General features: G+C 32.9%; 1 long non-coding RNA gene across 2 annotated transcripts in view; it reads left to right on the top strand.

The window, feature by feature from the left end:
- The window catches only part of LOC109278392 (uncharacterized), a 103,772-nt gene that overhangs the window by 23,288 nt on the left and 59,453 nt on the right, over nt 1-21,031 (top strand). Inside the window, exon 2 of one of the 2 annotated variants that reach the window (XR_008421762.1) lies at nt 6,815-6,917. This is a non-coding gene — a long non-coding RNA (uncharacterized LOC109278392). Of the gene's footprint in view, nt 1-6,814; nt 7,042-21,031 lie in introns of those variants that run through there. The other variant, XR_002085647.2, reaches the window with a different exon arrangement.

The following is a 21,031-nucleotide window of genomic DNA, read 5'->3' as shown; positions in this document are numbered from 1 at the left end:
TAGATCTGTAGTTACACACTGCCTTCATGAGAATTTGATGGCAACCTTTAACATATATAAACCTCTCAGCATAACACCTGACATATAAAAATAATAAAATCAGTGTTAGTTGTACCTATTATTAGTAGTAACTAAAAATGAATACAACAAAGTATTCATAATTTTAAAAATTAATATAAGTGGACATAAAATCTCTATAGTTAGATGAACGGTCTTTCCATTACATACAAGGTATTTGCCTAAGGAAGTTAATATATTTTATTCAGATTTCATATTCCAAGGTTTTTAAATTTGCTGTTTTAATAAAATTTTAATTTTTAAAAAAAATTTTTTTTTTAACATTTATTCACTTTAGAGACAAAGAGAGACAGAGCATGAATGGGGGAAGGTCAGAGAGAGAGGAAGACAAAGAATCTGAAACAGGCTCCAGGCTCTGAGCTGTCAGCACAGAGCCCGACGCAGGGCTCGAACTCACGGACCGCGAGATCATGACCTGAGCCGAAGTCAGTCGCCCAACCGACTGAGCCACCCAGGCGCCCCTACAATTTTAATTTTAAAATATCCCTCTGTGCTATTGGGGATAGAAGAAATGCACTAAAAGTACATGATAGGGTTTTGCAAGTATTGGCCTCTCCTAGCCACGTTCCATAATTACAGGCTCCAACTTAATAAAAGTTTATTGCTGTTAGGTTTTCATCCGAAGTATAATATTTCATCCAGAGTGTTACAGTTGGCTGGTTTGTTTGAAGTATTTTTTGTTTGTTTTGTTTTGTTTTGCTTTGCTTAGATTATAACATTAAAGCATAGAATCTTTGGTGTAATGTATGTCATTTTCCCTCTAATTTAAATAATAGACTGAACTAAAAATCCATGGATGATAAGGAAAGTAAAAGATCACAAGAAACATAACACCAAGGGAAACTGTTTAAGAAAATGAGTTGTCACCTTCGGGCCCTCATTTTAAGGTTGTTCTGATAATGGAACCAGGAACTTGTAAAAGACTAGATCAATCATCATTTCAATTAACTTTGTAACTACCTGGTTAAGAAGTATAGTCTTATTATGTTTCAATTATAATTATGTCTACTTGATGCTTAAAATTGACACATTTTGTTAAACAGTAAAAATTGTATTTTCAAATTATAGTTATGAATTATTCTAGTTATGCAAGAAATTAGCAGGGTGCCTGGGTGGCTCAGTCAGTTCAGTGTCCTACTTAGCTCAGGTCATGATCTCATGGCTTGTGGGTTAGGGCCCCACATCGGGCCCTGTGCTGGTATCTCAGAGCCTGGAGCCTGCTTTGGATTCTGTGTCTCCCTTTCTCTCTGCCCCCTCCCGTGCTTGCGCTCTGTGTGTGTGTGTGTGTGTCTCTCTCTCTCTCTCAAAAAGTAACCATTAAAAAAGTACATTAGAAAAAATTTTCTTTATTTTTATTGAAATTATTCTGCATTATAAAATAACAAACAATGCATACCATTTTTATAAGTTTAATCACAGTATGACTGTACTTTCAGTTGTATTAGAGGCATTGTTGACTAAAAATAATGTTTTATACCAAGACTAAATTGAAATATTTAATTAATTAATTTAATTAATTAAAATTGAAATATTTTCTCATTTCTTTCTAATTTTTTCATCTTTATCTTTTAACTTATAACTTTAATCTTGTAATTTTAACTTTTTATATTATAGTCTAACCTTTTTATTTTCACCCTTTTTGTTTCAACAAGTATTTCCAAAACTGCTCTTACTCTTACACGTTATTTTCAATAAATATGGAGATGAAAATATGAAAAAAAAATGGTGCCTAAAATGTTCTTATTTGTTCTGAATTGGATTTCTTAATTATAATTAATGAGATATCAGTTGTCATTACAACCAGATAGGTAAGAAAGTAGAGATTAGATGCAAATAAAAATACAGATAATTCAAAACAATGTGACATTCTAAAATTGTCATTTTTATACATCATTTGAGACTATTTTTTATAAGAACTACTAGTAGGTATAAATATGATTTAGTCATTCATCATTCAAATATTCCTGCATGATTTTTTAATTCGAACCTTATATGTTTGAATGTTACATTACATTGCTACAACATTTGAAAACTCAACACATCTAACTAAATATGTTGGTTCACTTGAAACTATATCCAGTTCTTGACTTAATATGCCCTAATTAATATGATGACATTAACATATTTTCTAAATACATTGGCTTACTTGGGGATTAGGAAATATATAACAAGTTGTTATATCAACTAAGCATTCTTATACAAATACAAAAATATAAAAAAATACATGTAAATACCTGGGTATCTTATTATAAACTACTACATGATGAACCCAGTGTAAATTCTAATTACCAAATTCAGTTATATTTTAAGTTGTTTTTAATTTTTTTTAATGTTTATTATTTTTGAGAAGGAGAGACAGAGAGAGAACAAGCAGGGGAGGGGCAGAGAGAGGGAGACACAGAATCAGAAGCAGGCTCCAGGCTCTGAGCGCTCAGCACAGAGCCCAACAAGGAGCTCGAACTCAAAGACCGCGAGATCATGACCTGAGCCGAAGTCTGCCGCCCAACCGACTGGGCCACCCAGGCTCCCCAAGTTGTTTTTAATTTTTAAAATAAAAATACTGCATTACTTTTATGAGATGGTATACAAGGATTTAGCACTACTTTTCAAAAAGATTATAAAATTTGATAATGTTAGTATAAAGTAAACCACTTGTACCTAAAGTTACTTTAATACAATACAGATATTAGTTTGTTATCTCAATTAAATTGAGTTCACTTATTTTATTTAATCAGTGTGCTTTAACCATCTTGAAGCTTAGGTTGTGCCTTTTGATGTCCATTGGAGTTTCCAATAACTTGAGATTCTATCCAGTTGTTAAAGGTATATGTAAGGGTCATATTTTTAACTTTTATTTCCATCTCCAATTTTATATGCAATAAGAGTGTACAGGAGTAATTTTTATTGCTTTGTCTTACGTATTAATTGGGTACATTTTGATTATTTTTTTCCATGAATTGTGTGGGGATTTTTGTAAATCTCATTGATAATACATTTTTATAAGTTTATATAAAACTCAGTAAAGCATAAAATATTTTGATAACTTTGAAGTGTTTGATGAGGCTGATCTTTTCATTTTCACTGAGTTTAATGGAATATCCCTGTAATCTTATATTTTCGTATTTGTCATTTTTCCTTACATGTTTTCTTTACTCATTCTAAGCCACAGAGTCAAATTCTGAGTAGATTGAATAATTCAATTTTAAAGTATTTTTTTATTCACTACAGAATGCACATAACAATATTTGCTGAGAACATATTACTGTCAGAAACTCATTTAGGCATTAAAGATAGAATTGTTAACATTTAATTAATAACTTGAAATTTTATGGTTTCATTCTATCACAGAATTAACAAAATATTTATTTATAAATTCACTGAGGGGTCACACATCACTATTCCCTACATCAATGAAAATAATCTAACACCTGCTATTGGTGTCATGGCACACATAAGTGAGAAATTTCTATTTCCTTTGATTTTTTTAAAAACGAGGTCCCATAATTCAATTGCATTTGTATATCATTTTTCCAAACTCTTTTTGAAATGAGCCCGTATTACTTAGATTATTTAGTCATTCCAGTCATGATGATTAAGATAATTTTTTATGTAAGAATACTGTTTATTTTCTAGCTTCCCTTTTGTGTTTTTATACACACAACTTGGTGCTTGCTATTTTTGTTATATTAAACTGTTCACAAAGTTTTCACATGATGTCTTAATTTGTGTGTAAATATGTCCTCTATAACTTTTAATTTTCTTTTCTATCATTATGCAGAGTTTATATCTCATAATGTGATAAACACCCATCACAGAAGAAGGTGAATTTACTTACTAAAGATACATCTAACTAGATGGATTCCCAATATTCAAGCAATGTTAATGGCAGGCACTGTAGTGCATGACTGCTGGAAATCAAACAAACTCATGTTTACATATTCATTTCCAGTGTTCATCTGCTTAAACATCTTGTCCCTGATTACATAAACAATTTAATGTCACAAAGTTTTCACAGATATATTCCAAGTGCTATAGATGTGCAGATTATGAAAATGTTAACATTATCCCCTGGAAGGAAAAACAGCTCAATTATTTGTTACAGTCTCTTTTAAAGTAAATAGTTGGCTTTTACTTTTTTTTTTTTGAAGAATTTTCTGGGGAAAAAAAAAAAAACAGTGAACAATGAAGAAAAAGGAAAATGAGAAAGTATTTAATGTATATTCTCAGTTTTAAATATTTGTTTCATTGAGGTATGAAAATCGAATATCATTAACAGTATCTTTTCATCTGGTTAGTATGTATTACATTTTCTTATTTTCTAAATCATAGTATTTATTATCAATTCTAATGTGATTTCACCTTACCATTTAAGTCATGATGTAAGAATCTTGGCATCTGGTGCTTCTTAGTTTATTCCAAGTTAAGGTCAGAGTTCAGTGTTTCTCAAGCAATGTGTTTAGCTTCTCTAGAATTCTGCTTTTATTCAAAAGGTAATCCTAAAAAAAGACATTTTTAATCAGTTATGTTTATTAAATCATTTTAATGAAAATAACTTAGTACTACAAAGTAATTTAAGGACATATGTTAGTTTTGACCGAGTGAAGGCCAAAAATACCATAGCATAATTTTTTTTAATAAATAAATTATTGTAATTTAAAAAGGGTAATATAGGGATGGTTTGTTCTTTACATAGTATATGTTAGATAAATAAGCCACAAAATGAGTCACTTTCTATTCAACACAACAACATATATCATATATTTTTAATGTTGTATTTTGCATCATTTGTACTAATTTTGGATATTTTTATTAATTTTCTGTTAAAGTATAATTTTTCAGCTATATTTATGTTTTCAGTTATATAAATAATATAGTAAGAAAACCCAATTTAAGACCATATGAGCGTTCAAAATTTTACTTATTATTTAAAGACACTCATGCATGATTCAACTTATTATGAACTTGGAAGTTATCAGTGTTGATTTGTAAGTATTGGGCACTTCTATCTTAAAGGGCATCAAGGTTGTCAAGTCTCAGAGATTCTGTATAACATATTATCTACTTCTTTAGCCATGTAGCTGGGAATGGGTATAAACATGGATGAAAAATGGTATGATGGGAAGGTCTATTGCATTCATAATCTGACAATATCAGAGTATACGCAGAGGAAACTTGTTTTTCAATATTTTTCTGATTCCTCGTTACCATCTCAACTGAAAAGTAGTAGGTTTACTGAAATCTTCTATCAGGCTTTATTTTCTAAACAAGGAATTTATTATAGAGCCCCATTTTTTTTTAATTTTTTTTTTAACGTTTATTTATTTTTGAGACAGAGAGAGACAGAGCATGAACAGGGGAGGAGCAGAGAGAGAGGGAGACACAGAATCTGAAACAGGCTCCAGGCTCTGAGCTGTCAGCACAGAGCCCAATGTGGGGCTCGAACCCACGAACAGCGAGATCATGACCTGAGCTGAAGTCGGACGCTTAACCGACGAGCCACCCAGGTGCCCCTAGAGCCCCATTTTTAAGGGGAAAGATATCACGATAGGAACTTGAATGTATGACCCCCTCTGTGTATAGCATCTCTTCTACAATTGGCTCCTGAGAGAGGGGATTTTACATGAACAGAAGTTTACGGGCCTCTAAACAAATATGTGCTCTCTAAGCAAATACCTAAATAAAATGAAATAACCTATTTTTAGATTTTATGTATATTTTACTTTGCTGTCTTTTTTAGCTCTTCTACGTGTTCATCTCACAGGATGCAATGTAGCCGAAGTCAAAGCATTCACTCTAACAAGCCCCTGCTCTCATGACTTTTTCTTCACTTCCTAAGTGACAGACAACTAAGAAGTCCTTTTCTTCTTTGGATTTTTTCTTTATAAATTGCACTCTCACAGCATATATATTTAATTTCTATTAATAATACCAAAAATAATAAAAAGGAACCCAGAGGTGAGCATGATATCTTGAAAAATGAGTGTTTAATATCCTTTTACCTCAGTCAAGGACTTTTATGTTGACATTCAGAGGAGTACTTAAGACATTTACAGAAATGAAAAGTTATGATATTTGTGTTAGTCTGCTAGGGCTGCCACAACAAAATACCATAGACTGAGGGACTCAACCACAAAAATTTATTTCTCACGGTACTGGAATCTAGGGATCCAAGATCAGGGTATCATCAGAATTGATTTCTCCTAAGCCCTGTCTCCTTGACCTGCAAGAGTGCTGTCTTCTTGTTGTGTCTTTACATGGCCTTTTTTCTGGGCATACACATCCCTGGTATCTCTTCCTTTTCTTACAAGAACATCAGTCATCTTAGATTAGGGCCTCACTCCTATGACCTCATTTAACCTTAATTATTTCTTTAAGGTTCTATCTCCAAAATAGTCACATTGAAGTTTAAGCCTTCAATATATAAATTTGGTGGTGAGGAAGCATAATCTATTCCAGAAAAATACTCCTTCAGAGTTAATGTGACAACTGGTTAAAGGATGAGGAAACATTGAGGTGATATTTTGTGTTGTATGCACATGTGTTTTTCTTCTATGTAATGTGGTAAGAACACACAAGATGCTCAGGAATCTTTTTTTCTAACTGTAGGCATAAGAATATTACATTTCCTAGTCCCCATGATATTTAGGCAAATTCTTTCCAGTGAACTTGGGTAGAAGAGATGTATATCACCTTGGACTAAGCCAATACATCTTCTTTTCTTTCTCTTTCTCCATAGACAAGATCAAAGCAACATATCCAGTATATGACTAGAAGAGACCTGGGAAGATGGAAATGCCACAAGAAGGAGGACACAGGAGTCCCTAAGTCTCCATATAAAGGTGCTTGGCAATTCCCTATTTGACTGTGTATATATATGATGACATTTCATTTTGAATAACAACCAAAATTTCACGTGGTCTGTTATGTTATTTTTACCTTGAATTACAGTACTTTTCTAACAAAGACTAAAATGTGTGGTATTGGTTTAATATTCAGAAAATTGGCAGCAAAGTAAGTTTTAGTGTTTTAGTGTTTAGAAAGTTTTAGTGTTTAGAAAGATGGCAGTCCATGTTATGTGGTGATAATATATTGCTTAAAACCCCTCTCATCTCCCATAACCTGGGAAGTAAACCACATACATACTGAATTGGTGGATATATAAGAAGAAAGTGGAAAATTAAAATTCAAAGTGTTTTTGGATTATTATTGGTTGTACTTGGCAAGATATTCCTATGGAAGATGAGTTCTGAAAGGACCAACCAGTTTGTAAGCAGACATGAAAGGGAAACAAGTAATTCAGATCTTCATGGTATTTGCAAGGGTGGTAATGTTAATTGAATCTAGATACAGCAAAGAATTAAAACACAAAGTTTGGTACAATAAAAGCCAAAGAAACATTTTGTTAAATAATGTGACTGAATGCAAAGATCCAACTTTAAATGGTTTCTCAAAGTTAGGTGACTTCAAGGTAGCAGTCATTATGTTGTGGAAAAAAAATACAAAACAAAACATAAGGGCTAAAGTTCTGCCTAACCAAAAACTATGAGTATGATTTCTTAACTATGGAGTCAGATGGAAGGAAATAGATAAGATACAGATTAAAATTTTGGAGGGTTTGGACCAAGTGTGATTTATACCTGGTATGCAGGGCTGGTTCAATGTCCTCAGAACAATCACATTGATTCATTACATCAATAAAAGAAAGGACAAGAACCACATGATCCCCTCAATAGATGCAGAGAAAGCATTTGACAAAATACAGCATCCTTTCTCGATAAAAACCCTTAAGAAAGTAGGGATAGAAAGATCATACCTCAAGATCATAAAAACCATATATGAAAGACCCACCGCTAATATCATCCTCAGTGGGGAAAAACTGAGAGCTTTCCCCCTAAGGTCAAAATTTTGGAGGGCAAATAAATAAGCCCAGAAACAAAACAAAACAAAACAAAACCTTAACTCTTTCAAACTTGAAACAACTCTTGGTTCTTCAATCTTACAAAATGTTTCAAAGACTGGGAACTCAGCTAAGGGCTGTGAGTAACAGTGGAGAGGAAAATTTCTATTAGAGAGCAAAATTAGGAACCTTCCTATACATCAAGAGTAAGATTCCCAGAATATTAATGGACTATAATGTACAATGTCTGGCCATGATGATGAGAATGACATATCAATTGGAAATCCTGGGCTTTGAATAGCATGTAATGACTGTATGGGACTTTGTGGTATCTTTAGGTTAGGGATAATGTATCCCTTATGTTGATTAAAGAGTAAAACAGTAATTAGATTATCAAAAAACTAAGAGACTGGCTAGATTTTTTAAATCTAGGACTTCGGTTTAGTCTACAGATATAATAAGATAGTGGTGTCAAAAGTTGAAATGAGTAAGGACTACTGAATCACTAGAGGGGGTGTACCTGAAGACCTAGACACGCTAAGAATTAAAACAACCTTTATTTTATTAAGCCACTAAGATATTTGGTCACTTTGTTCCATCATCTACTGTGAATTGTCCTAAAAAATATATATTACCAAATTTTCTAGTATTCATTTTTCCAGCAAATACTTTTCTTCCTTTCAGTGTTAGTTTTTTTTTTAATTCATCACCTCCCCTACAACCATAATATATTATCCCTAGGGAAAATAGAGAAAGAGACTTCTATTTTACTTTTTAATTATTGACATTTGTTGAGAAATTGTCAACAGTTGTTCATTAGAACCATGTATCTCTAGACATTTACTCATTACAGGTTCTTTAATATCATATATGCAGAAAGAATAAATTGGAAATAAAGTCTAATTTTAACTATAATGAGTGACTACATTGACTTAAGGAGTTGTCAAAATATTTAAACGGGGCCAGAGAAGAAAACAATATGCATACAGTCTTGATGGATACTGGGGAAAATAGTCAGGGCTGTGTGGTATTTTTTTTCTTTGTTAGTATGTACTCAAGAAAATTCCTTTTACCTGAAGAAGCTCAACTATTTAAGAACAATACATGACCCTTAATTTTTGTTTGTTCTTCCCCAGTATACACATGGACTGTGTCAAACTGTGAAATAAAGAAAATTTTTGTTTTTGTTTCATAATACTTGTATTGGATAGAGCAGTGATTTACTGCTCCTTCAATTTCTTGAATGTGAAGAGGTGTAAATAAGTTGAGAAAGAAGAGGTGAGCTGCTGGGATGAGGTGGAGGTTGCAGGAGGTTTCTGGGAAGGCCCACAGGAGATGGAGTCCTTGCCATGCCAAATCATAGCAAAATTAGTCCTGCCACTGCTTTTTCTTTTCTCCTTTTCTTCATGGGAGGCTGAGCCAGCCATGTTTTTTTATGTTCTGTGTTCTTCATGTGGAAATCAGAAACCTTTCTCTGTGTCCTTACTGTAAGGGGTACATTTCAAGCTCTCTTAAGAACTTTCTTTTCGTCTACTATTCCATTGCACTGTAGGGTTTTTTTGTTGTTTGTTTGTTTGTTTGTTTCCCTCGTAAGCCAAGAGGGAGAAGAGATGGCAAACTCCTATTCTTCTAGATATGAAAATTCTTCAAGAGCAGGTATCACTGAATCATCTTCACTTGGACCAATGTAGAGGAAAGAGAGAAAGTTCAGGCCAACTTACAGAATATAGAACTTTCTTTTGAATTTTCAGATTTTTCTTTCTGTGAGCTGATTCTGGTAGTGGACTGAGTGATAAAGATTTTTACTGTGATCATTTTATAAACACAGGAGTGGGGCAAAGAACTTGCAGTTCTTTAGGACTCTCTTTGGAATATGGAGATGCTAATTGCCTATTTTCCCCAATTTCGTGGCTTTATCTGAAATTCTAAAATAAGAAAAAAATAAATCTTCTTATTCAAAACACTTGATCTCTCACAATACTGGCAATTAAATCTGCAGACACTTTTTGAATCAGATATTTCCTCCAAGATTCTACTTATATGGTATATCTGGGTTTTGTTTTGTTTTATTTTTATTTGATTTGATTATATGTTTTTGTTTTGTTTAGTTTTCCTTTATGCATAGAGACATGAGAGAAGTATTTTTTTGATTTGTTTGTTTGCTTTCCCAATTAACAGTGAATAAGTTATTTAATTCTCTGCCTTCTCAGTTGTAATATGAAGATAACATGTATGCTGAAGTGTTGGTATGAAGAGAATAGAAATAACCTGTGTGTAGTTTCTGCTAAATAGTACAAACTTCGTAAGACAAGACTAATATGATTTATTTTGTCATGGTCAGTTTTCCCCCCTCATCATCTGGCACAGTACCTTCTACAGACTAAGTAATCAATTAAAGGCTGGCAAATGATTGAATGAATAACAATTCATGTATGTTTTATTGGAGAAGTAACATTATCATATTATCACCCATTATAGATTGTTAGGTTTCAGCTTAATAGCCTACATAAGACTACCTTTACAGGACAAGTAATGTCTTGTAATATAAATACTTAAAAGCAGGAATCAATGAAAGAAAATACTGTTACTTTGGACTCATTATTGCCAGGACGTAAAATAGGTGTGCTTCGTGGGATTCTGCATATCCCAGGCTACAGGGAGTAGCTTGGACACAACACAGTGCAAAGTGAAACAGAATTTGAAGTTAAAGAGTTAACATCATCCCCTTTAATTTTCTATTTCCTTTCCTATAGACTAGCATCACTTGCAGACTTTTTATTGTTATATTAATATTGATGAGATGGAAGGACTGGAAAATCAAATGCTTTGCTATTAAAAAGCAATAAATGTGGTCATTTTAAAACAATGTGGCACTGTCATGATTGGGTTTTTAGTAATTTGGTGCTTCATTCTTCACAGTGTTTCTTTGAGATTCTCCTTAAAATTCCCTATCTTTTAGCTAATAGTAAAGAAAAGTCAGTCAGATCTCTTAAGAACACATGTATGTCAAAAGCAGCAACTATTGCCATGTTACAGCCATCATTCCAGTGATCAGTTAATGTAACATTAAAGTTTCTCAGAAGACTGAATTGTTTAAGAGGGATAGAGTAAGAGTTAGCAATAGCTTTACTTTTATGACATTATCTTTCCAATTCAGTTTCACCAAACTAGAAGATGACTGTGTGTTAAGGCAAATTTATCAGATTATCTAACCTACAAACACCACCGGGAAATGACTACTACTTCTGGAATAATGTCATGGTACCAGTATGGGATCACTCTCTTTTTTTTCTTATCGTGTTTTAAAATTACCCCTGGATTTGAAGTTGAATTTTATTCTTGTGAATCAGTAAAGATTTAAGTACAAAAGCATTTTTAAAGTTAAGGTTCTTGTAGTTTTGATTATTTGAGATGTTCCTATTCCACTGTCTAGTTACCTAGGAAACAACCATGTGACAGAGTTGGACTCCTATTATCTAAGTCCCACTTGCTTTCCTTATATTTGTTTAGTACTTTGTAATACAGACAGCTATTGCTAGTTTGCTCCAATATTCATATCAAAAATGGTTTAGGTAGCTTTGTGATGTTTGTATGCTCTGACTACTCATAGGTGTATTATAATTTCCAGTTATTTTGCTTCTTTTTATACTGCATTACTGCATATTGATTTGCATCAAAGTAGGGTTTATTATGCAGGGTATGGTTTATTATGTTGCTGATGCATCATATTTAAACAGCAATGAAAATTAACTGCAGTGCATGCTCAGCAGCTAATTTTCAAACTCAGAGCTTTTGGGGATATGCTGGTCACCCATATATTTATAAGGCAAGAAGATTTAGCCAGTTTATTGCTGACCTTTCATGCTATTTTGTGAATGTTTTTACGATGCCATTAAACTAGTTTGTAAATACTGGATTGAATACTAAAGCTCAGTTGGCTGTTCCTTTTGGGCAGAGAAAATGCATTACTGAGTGGGGAACTGAGACTAACAATGCATGTGGTCAACTTTTGTACATCTGTAGAATCAGAAGAAAGTGTAGATAACTTAAATATGTGTAACTAGAGATACATACACGTTTTGATTTGAATTTATATGTTTCTGAAATTCAAAACATGTACTACTTCAAGTAGAATATTTAAATCTCTCTCTAAAATTTCTCTAGAGTGTTTGTGTCTTTGTAGTCCTGTTTAGTATCTTTACCAAACCTGTTTTTAGAAAGAGATCAATTAATTAACTATCAAAACAGATAATAGGGGACCAGCATAATGCAAAGATCAAAGACATGTCAGACTTGCTGACTTTTATAATGCACATAACAAGTGAGTTATTTCTATATTATGGTAAGGTTTACTTATGCGATTGCATTTCCACAAAAATGCTAGCTGACAATGAGCTACCAAATGCCCTGAAAAATACCAAAGCAACCATATTTGCTTGAGTAGTCCTGCTGTATAAATTGCCATCTCCTTCGTTTTCTTTACTGGCTGTTACCAGTTTACATTTCCATCAAGAGTATACGAGTGCTCCCTTTTCACCACATACTTGCCACACATACTTGCCACCGCATACTTGTTGTGTCTTTTCTTTTTGATAATAGACACGCTAACATGGTGAGGGAATATCTCATTGCATTTTTTAAATTTTTTTAAAGTTTATTTATTTTGAGAGATAGAGAGCAAGAGTACGCATGTGTGCATATGCATGGCGAGGAGCATATATAGAGAGAGAAAGAGGAAAGAAGGAATCCCAAGCAGGCTCCCCACTGTCAGTACAGAGATGGGTGCCAGGCTGAATCTCACGAACCATGAGATCATGACCTGATCCTAAATCAAGTGTTGGATGCTTAACCTAATGAGCCACCCAGGCACCCTCATTGTGGTTTTGATTTGCATTTCCCTGATAATTAGCGATTATCATGTATCATATAACTGTTCATCATTTGTATGTCTTCTTTGGGAAAATGTCTATTCAGATTCCTTGTCCATTTAAAAAAATATTTAATGTTTATTTATTTTTGAGAGAGAGAGACAGAATCTGAGTTTACCTGTCTCTCTGCCCCCTAAAGCACACTCCAGGCTCCAAGCTGTCAGCCAAGAGCCTGATGTGGGGCTTGAACTCATGAATGCATGAGATCATGACCTGAGCCAAAGTCAGATGCTTAACCAACTGAGCTACCCAGGCGCCCCTGCCCATTTTTTAATTGGGCTATTGAGTTTTTTGTTTGCTTATTCAGTTGTATGAATACCTTGTATGTTTTCTAATATTAATCCCTTATTAGATGATTTGTAAATATTTTCTCCCATTCCATAGGTTGCCTTTTCATTTTGTTGATGATTTCCTTTGCTATAAAGCATAATACCATCTAAATACATGCATGCTGTCACAAATGGCAAAATTTCATTCTTTTTTATGACTAATATTCCTTTCAGTGTGTGTGTGTGTGTGTGTGTTTGTACATCTTCTTCATCAAGTCATCTATCCGTGGATATTTAGGTTGCTTCCATATCATAGCCATTGTAAATAGTGCTGCAATGAACATAACGGTGCATATATTTTTCAACTTGGTATTTTCCTTTGATCCAGATAAAAACCCAGAAGTGGAATTGCTGGATCATATCGTAGTTGCATTTTTTTTTTTTTTTTTAGGAAACTTCATATAGTTTCTATAGTGGCTGTGCAAATTTACATTCTAACAAGCAGTATACAAAAGTCCCGTTTTTCCACATCTTTATCAGCACTTGTCTCTTTTTTTTTTTTTTGTCTTTTTGATTATATCCAATCTTACTATGATATCTTCATTCTGGTTTTGATTTGCATTTTCTCGTGATTAGTGATGTTGAGCATCTTTTATTGTGCCTGTTGGGCATCCATACATCTTCATTGGGGAAAAAATCTATTCAAGTCCTCTGCCCGCTTTTTTTAATCTGGTCGTTTCTTAAATTTTGTTTGTTTGTTTGTTTGTTTTCGAGAGAGACAGACAGAGCATGAGCAGGGGAGGGGCAGAGAGAGAGGGAGACACAGAATCTAAAGCAGGCCCCTGGCTCTGAGCTGTCATCATAGACTCCTACACAGAACTCAAACTCACGGACTGCGAGATCATGACCTGAGCCAAAATCGGATGCTTAACCAACTAAGCCACCCAGGCACCCCTAATTGGGTTGTTCCTTTTGCTTTGTTTGCCATTAAGTTGTGTAAGTTTATAATATATTTTGGATATTAACTCCATATTGGATGTATAATATGCAAATATTTTTTTCCCATTAAGTAGGTTGCCTTTTTATTGTTGATGGCCTTTGGTCTATGTTGATAATTTAGAACCTCTTCCATTCTTATATAGATTCCAGTTTTGAAGGGTGAAACATTGACCTGTAGCATATATTTAGATGTGTTTTTTTTTTAATGTTTATTTATTTTTGAGACAATGTGAGAGACAGAGTGCAATCAGCGGTGGGGCAGACAGAGGGAGACACAGAATCTGAAGCGGGCTCCAGGCTCTGAGCTTTCAGCCCAGAGCCTGACACGGGGCTCAAACCCACAAACCATGAGATCATGACCTGAGCTGAAGTCGGATGCTTAACCGACTGAGCCACTCAGGTGCCCCTATAGATTTAGATGTGGGGAATAATTTAGGAATCCCTCTGGTTTACACCAATGGGTTAACAAGGCACCTTTTCTTTTGTTAATCAGCTCTGCTCTGGGCAACATCACCCGCAGCACAGCACAGGGTCTATAGCCCTATTTACCTGCTTACCTAACTTAGTCCTTACCTCCTGTGAAAGCAGCTTTCTGCTATACTACTAAATTGGGGGGCACTTTTGCCTTGAATACCTAATCTTGCTTACCTCATATACATTTGAATTGGGTGCTTTTGCACCCCTCTTTTTCTGGGACCTTTGCCCTTCCCTCTCTATTCTGGGAGCTCTGTACCCCCTCTCTATTCTGGGTGCCTTTGCACCCCATTTCTGTCTTGTGGTTCTAATCTTGTTTACCTACACTCATGTGTGAGCATCCTATGGCTTTGTACTTCTTTATGCCTTGTTAACCCATTGGTGTAAGCCCAGGGAGTTCCTAAGCTTATTCCCCACACTAAACTATCACTATTAGAACATATCCTTATCCTATCTTAAAATTCGTATCAAAATAACAGGATTTTTAAATATAGCAACAAAACTATCTTGTAGTTCAAAAGAAAGTAATTAATCATTTGTGGTGCAAATTTCTTTCCCTTTTTCTTCCCTTCAGTATAACCAGTTCATCGGAATAGCTCCTCTTTTAGCCCCTTACTTCCTCAAGATTGAATTATCAAAAGAGACCATCCAATACAACAGCGGTACACTAACCTCATCTCTTACCTTCCAGGAGATGATTCTTCATAATTCTCCATGAAAGGCTAACCATTTCCCTATGTAAATATATTTAAAATTACCAGAAAAAGTTTTTTTAGTATTTTTATGTTGAAGTAATTTCCTCATAGAGGATCAGACTGAGATGGGGTATTATCATTAGGAAAACAAAGGCAATTGAGTTAAAAAGAGGGACTGTTTCAAAAATATGAGCCATGAAGTTTCATAGAAATTTTTTTCAGCACCCCAGAATGGCCCTAAATCCTGGTTTAATTATACTTCTTTAGAAATATTTATTAAATTTTCTAAATTCATTTATTTTTTCAATGGTTTTCATCTTTGTTTTAATATATCATATGTACATTTGGGAGAAACTTTAAGTCCATATTCCTTTTCTAAACTTACTGGCATATATCAGTAGACTTACTGATCTACATCAGAAATGCTAAATTCTGGTTAGCAATAAAATATTATTTTTCTGGCATTGTATATACCTGTCGAATAGTAAATGATCTTAATTTAAATAGAAGGCATGTTCTCTACTCAAGTTGATACTTTAAAATGAAAACAGTTTTGGTTCTTTCCTGGCAATCTCTATTCAGTGCCTTGTCAAAAATGTAGAAATAAAATATTGAACAGTCACAGCTAATAATTTCCATTGCTTAAAAATCTATTGTTATTTTAGCAGTGATTTTGAGGTTAGCTGTAGTTAAGATGAATCTACTACAGTTTCATACAAGGTATGGACATCAAGACAGGAATCTATGCAGAGTTTCACAAGTGGAAGTTGCAGAAGATGAATTTTGTTTCAGTGCATACAAATACCAAAGACACAAAAACAGTTAATACAGAGAAAGAAATGTGACTAAATATTGCTAAATATTGCATTTTCATAAATGGGAAATCTATATATGATAAATTATATATTTATGATATGTATAATATATTCAATATGTATCTTTAATGTATATAAAATATGCCCAACTGTGTATAAGTGATCATTTCTAGTATTATTATTAAAATCCTTTTTCTTGGAGCACCTGGATGGCTAATTCAGTTAAGCACCAACTTAACAAAATAAAATAAAAATAAAATCCTCTTTCAGGGGCATTTGGCTGGCTCAGTCAGTAAAGCATGTGACTTTCGATCTCAGGGTTATAAGTTTGAGCCCCACAGGGTGTAGAGATTAGTTAAAAATACAATCTCAAAAAAACTGAAATAAAATTGTCTTTCTAAAGTGAATATTATTTTATTATTTGGTAACTAACACAGGAAACAACTCTGTAGTCGCTTCCACAAATTCCATTCAGCCTGACTCATTATATTTTCTCTCTTTATTTTTTTTATTTAAAAAAATTTTTTTAACGTTTATTTATTTTTGAGACAGAGAGAGAGCATGAACAGGGGAGGGGCAGAGAGAGAGGGAGACACAGAATCGGAAGCAGGCTCCAGGCTCTGAGCCATCAGCCCAGAGCCCGACGCAGAGCTCGAACTCATGGACCGTGAGATCGTGACCTGAGCTGAAGTTGGACGTTTAACCAATTGAGCCACCCAGCCGCCCCTATTTTCTCTCTTTATTTAATCTTATTTATTTATTTTTAATTGAGGTATAATTAACATAGTGTTATATTAGTTTCAGTTGTACAACATATTAATTCAATATTTCTACACATTACTCAGTGCTTGCCACAATAAGTGTAGTCACTAGCTGTCACCATACAATACTCTGACATTACTCACCATATTCCCTATGCTGTTCTTTTTTCGTTTCCATAACTATTTATTTTATAACTGGAAGTCTGTTTCCTCTCTATTTCTCCCATCTCCTTACCCATCCCCTCTCTGGCAACCATCAGTTTGTTCTCTGTATTTAGTCTGTTTGTGTCTTTCTTTTGTCTTTTTTTTAAGTATATATATGTATGAAAATTTAAACATGACTGTTCTAGATATAATTTCATAAGTTTCATATGTGTATTATAGAGTCATATTTTAAACAATAATTTCATTAATAAAAATGTATGATTAGTTCTATACACACAATCCTTTATAGTGCTTTAAAAATCATATATATGTACTGCCTAGAATGCATACATTTTGTAAACATAATGAGTCAATCTTCATTCACATTTTATAGAAAATGTAATTCCAGCTCCATCTTGTGGTTTATAATTGGGTTTCCAAAGTGATGCATTTTTTTTATTATACTTTATTTTTTATTGTTGTATCTTTTTATTCGTTGAGTGAATATTTAATGGTTACTTGAAATTCTGTACTCTAAAGAAGATTCTATACCTTTTCTCTGTAAGATATGAAATATATCTTAATTTTTGAAGGTCTCATATTTACTATTTTCACTTTTATTACATACACACATATAAAAGAAACACATACACTATACTAATCAAGTGCCAAACAAGTACTTATGTTAATCAATATAGTAAGACTCCTTGAAATATAATCCAAAGGGCTAATTAAAATTTCACTTAAATTTATTGAGATGTAAAAAGTCAAAGCATAATATTATTTCCTTTAAAAATATTGTTTTGATTCCTAAATCTCAGTGTCTATAGCCTTGATATTTTTGCGAGGTAAAATAAAGAGTGTTACATTAAAAAAAAAAAAGAGCATTACATTTCAAAAATGCACTGTGTTTTTTTGTGTTCTGTAATAAAATAAGTTTAATTTTGACCTCCTTGTCTGATGGTAAGGTTAATTATTTCCTACCAGATTAATCTTCCAAGAACTTTTGAATAGGTAGTATTTATAAAATATCTATTTTAGAACAAAATACAAGTATTGGAAATAAAAATTAAGCTTTTTTTATACTAATTTAATTACCATTTAAATTGATTTCAGGCCCCCATCCAAGCAAACCATGATTCTATGACTGACACAGTTTAGTATGCCTCATTTGAATTTCGATGTGTATTTCACTAATTCAATTGATCATGTTTTTCAGCATGCAAAAAATGGCCAATCAGAATCTAAGATCAATCATGCAAACTTAACCTATTTAAATTCAAAGGAGAAAACATATGATTTATACAACACTTTGTACAGTGTTAACTGTTTATGTAGATTTAGGTCATCAGTTTGGGTGATAAGGACCATCAGAACTAATAATGGAAGATGCCAGAAAGAATAAAGCCACAAACTTTGGTCAAGTTTGTCATTGAAATAGCTAACGCATGAGATAAATATAAAAGCAATCTAAGATATATTTTCTCTAGTTTGTTTAATATAATATGTGACATTTATTGTATATTGATTATTTATTTCTCATTTATAAAAATTTAAATATTAAAGGAGGAGACCAATTTATAACCTACTAAATAGATATTTTGAGATAAATTCAGCTGGCCAACTATAAAGAGCATAGGGCTTTACAATTTAAATATGAATACACACAAAGAGATGAAAAGGTAAGAAAAACCTTTTTTAATACATCAAAAAGTATCAACTTGCAACACTGTTCACAATAGATGAAATATTAGGAAGCTCCTCTTAGCCCTTAGTTCATACATAAAATGAAATCATTTTTATATGTAATGGTTAGAGAAAAAATGTCCTGGATCTTAAAATATTTTCATTAAATAAATTTACACAGATTATTGATTCCCAAAAAGTAATAATATAATTGAGTATAATAATACATAATAAAATGCACATAGACTGTCATGAAATAAATAGGATTTTCCTCTTTGCGTATAGTTTCTCCTAAGGAACCAGCCCTTTGATGCACATCCTATTCCCTCTTGTAATGGCTCTCAGCAAGAAGGTCTTATTATATAAATTGCTTCCAGACCAGAGAGTTGGGTCTGCTATAAAGCACTCTTAAAAATCTTATAAATTAATCCCATGTCTCTTTATTATTATGACGTGAATTTGAATTAAAAGTATGGCCTGGATTTTTTTCCCTGGCTGAAAGAAAATGATATCAAGTTAAAGAATTGCTAGAATCCATGTCCCTTGCACTGAGTATCAAAGTAGCATAGAAAGAACATCTCTGTATGGGTAAGTAAAGAAGGACATTCACAAAGGAACAGGATAAGTGGAGAAAAGGTCCTTGGGTCATGCAAGTTACCAAATTCTAGTTGTTACTGTGATCCAGCCACATTTCTACACTTGTGTTTGATGTAAAACTTCTGCATCTTTTTCACAATAGTTTATTTTTGCTTATATCAATTTAAATTGCATTTCAATCATTCAAATATAAAGATACCTAATTTAAAAGAAAGCTAAGTTGTATCCAGTACAATATTTTAGAAGACAATTCAGGACCGGCACAGAATCTTGAACCATGATTAATCCAAACTTTTGAAATGTGATGTACTCATAATATCTGAGTACTAGAATTTACTAATAAAGATATTTGTTTTTCATAAATTTATTTTTCACATTTTACTATTTTATATTAACCATCTTTCTCCGTATTGACTTGCAGGTGCTTCAGATCACTACGTGCTCTCTTTCTGTACGTTTTCTGCGTTTACACTGTAAGAACTTTTTAAGTAGAAACACACATGTCCCACATACATATAGTTGTCTGTATATATGTATGTATAAAATGATAGGAACAAATGTACTTGTTAATCTATCAGCACTTTTAGTCTTCAAAGCCATACATTATATTTGTTACACAGGAAATACTCTTATGAAAATTTACTCAGTTTAAAGGACTTGAGACATTAAAAATGATAAGTTGTTTATCAAAATACAAGACACAACTACTTTCTCCTTAATCTTATCAAAATCCATTTGTTAGTATTTGCATGGTCCATCTATGTCAGAATATGTATTGACTAGTGGTAGTTTTGACCCTTTATAGATACATGCCTTCACTTGTCTATAAGCATCTTCATTGGTTTGTAAACAAAAGCAAAATTTGTCCTTTTAATTATTAATAATTGTGCTCAGTTAGTGTTTTAATAAAAGAAATTGTGAAGTACTCCTAGAAGTAAAAGAAATCTAAAAAAAAAAAAAAAAAAAGCATATGACTTTTTTCCTCTGTACCTAATTAAGCTAAATACTAGCAAACATTTTAAAAGTAAGAGAAGGGGTGCCTGGGTGGCTCAGCCAGTTAAGCATCTGACTCTTGGTTTCAGCTCAGGTCATGATCTCGGGGTTTGTGAGTTCAAGTGCCACATCAGGCTTTATACTAACAGTGCAGGGTCTGCTTGGGATTCCTCTCTCTCCCTCTCTCTCTGCCCCTTCTTCACTCTCTCAAAATAAACAACCAAACCACTAAAAAAATAAAAATAAGAAAGAAAAGTGATTATTCAAATTATAAAAGAGAACTTTTCAATAGTTTTGATTCCATAATTGGTGAATTAATCAGGTTTTTATACAGATAAATATAATTATTAAATCTTCTCCAGGGGAAACCATAATTTCCCTAATTTTCTAAGATATTTAATATAGAAATAGAAATCTAAAGCACATACACCCATTTAATTTCAGAAAATAACAATGAGCAAAATTACTTCCTGCCTTTTATGATTCCATTTTCTTTACTTTTATTCTACATCATCCAGTGCATATGATGGCAAAAAAGCCCATTAAGAATTGCTTTGAACCTGATAATGTATCACATTTTGCATTTGGTTCAAAAAATAGGAAATGTAAAGGTATAAGACAACCTACATAGTATGGTTAATAGTTATCAAATGCTGATATCCTTAAAGTTTATTTATATCTTTATGTGTATCTTT

The sequence above is a fragment of the Panthera pardus genome, unplaced genomic scaffold (genome assembly GCF_024362965.1).
Source record: "Panthera pardus isolate Hobbes unplaced genomic scaffold, ASM2436296v1 HiC_scaffold_13, whole genome shotgun sequence".
Taxonomy (NCBI): domain Eukaryota; kingdom Metazoa; phylum Chordata; class Mammalia; order Carnivora; family Felidae; genus Panthera; species Panthera pardus.
This window is presented reverse-complemented; position numbering and strand designations above follow the sequence as displayed.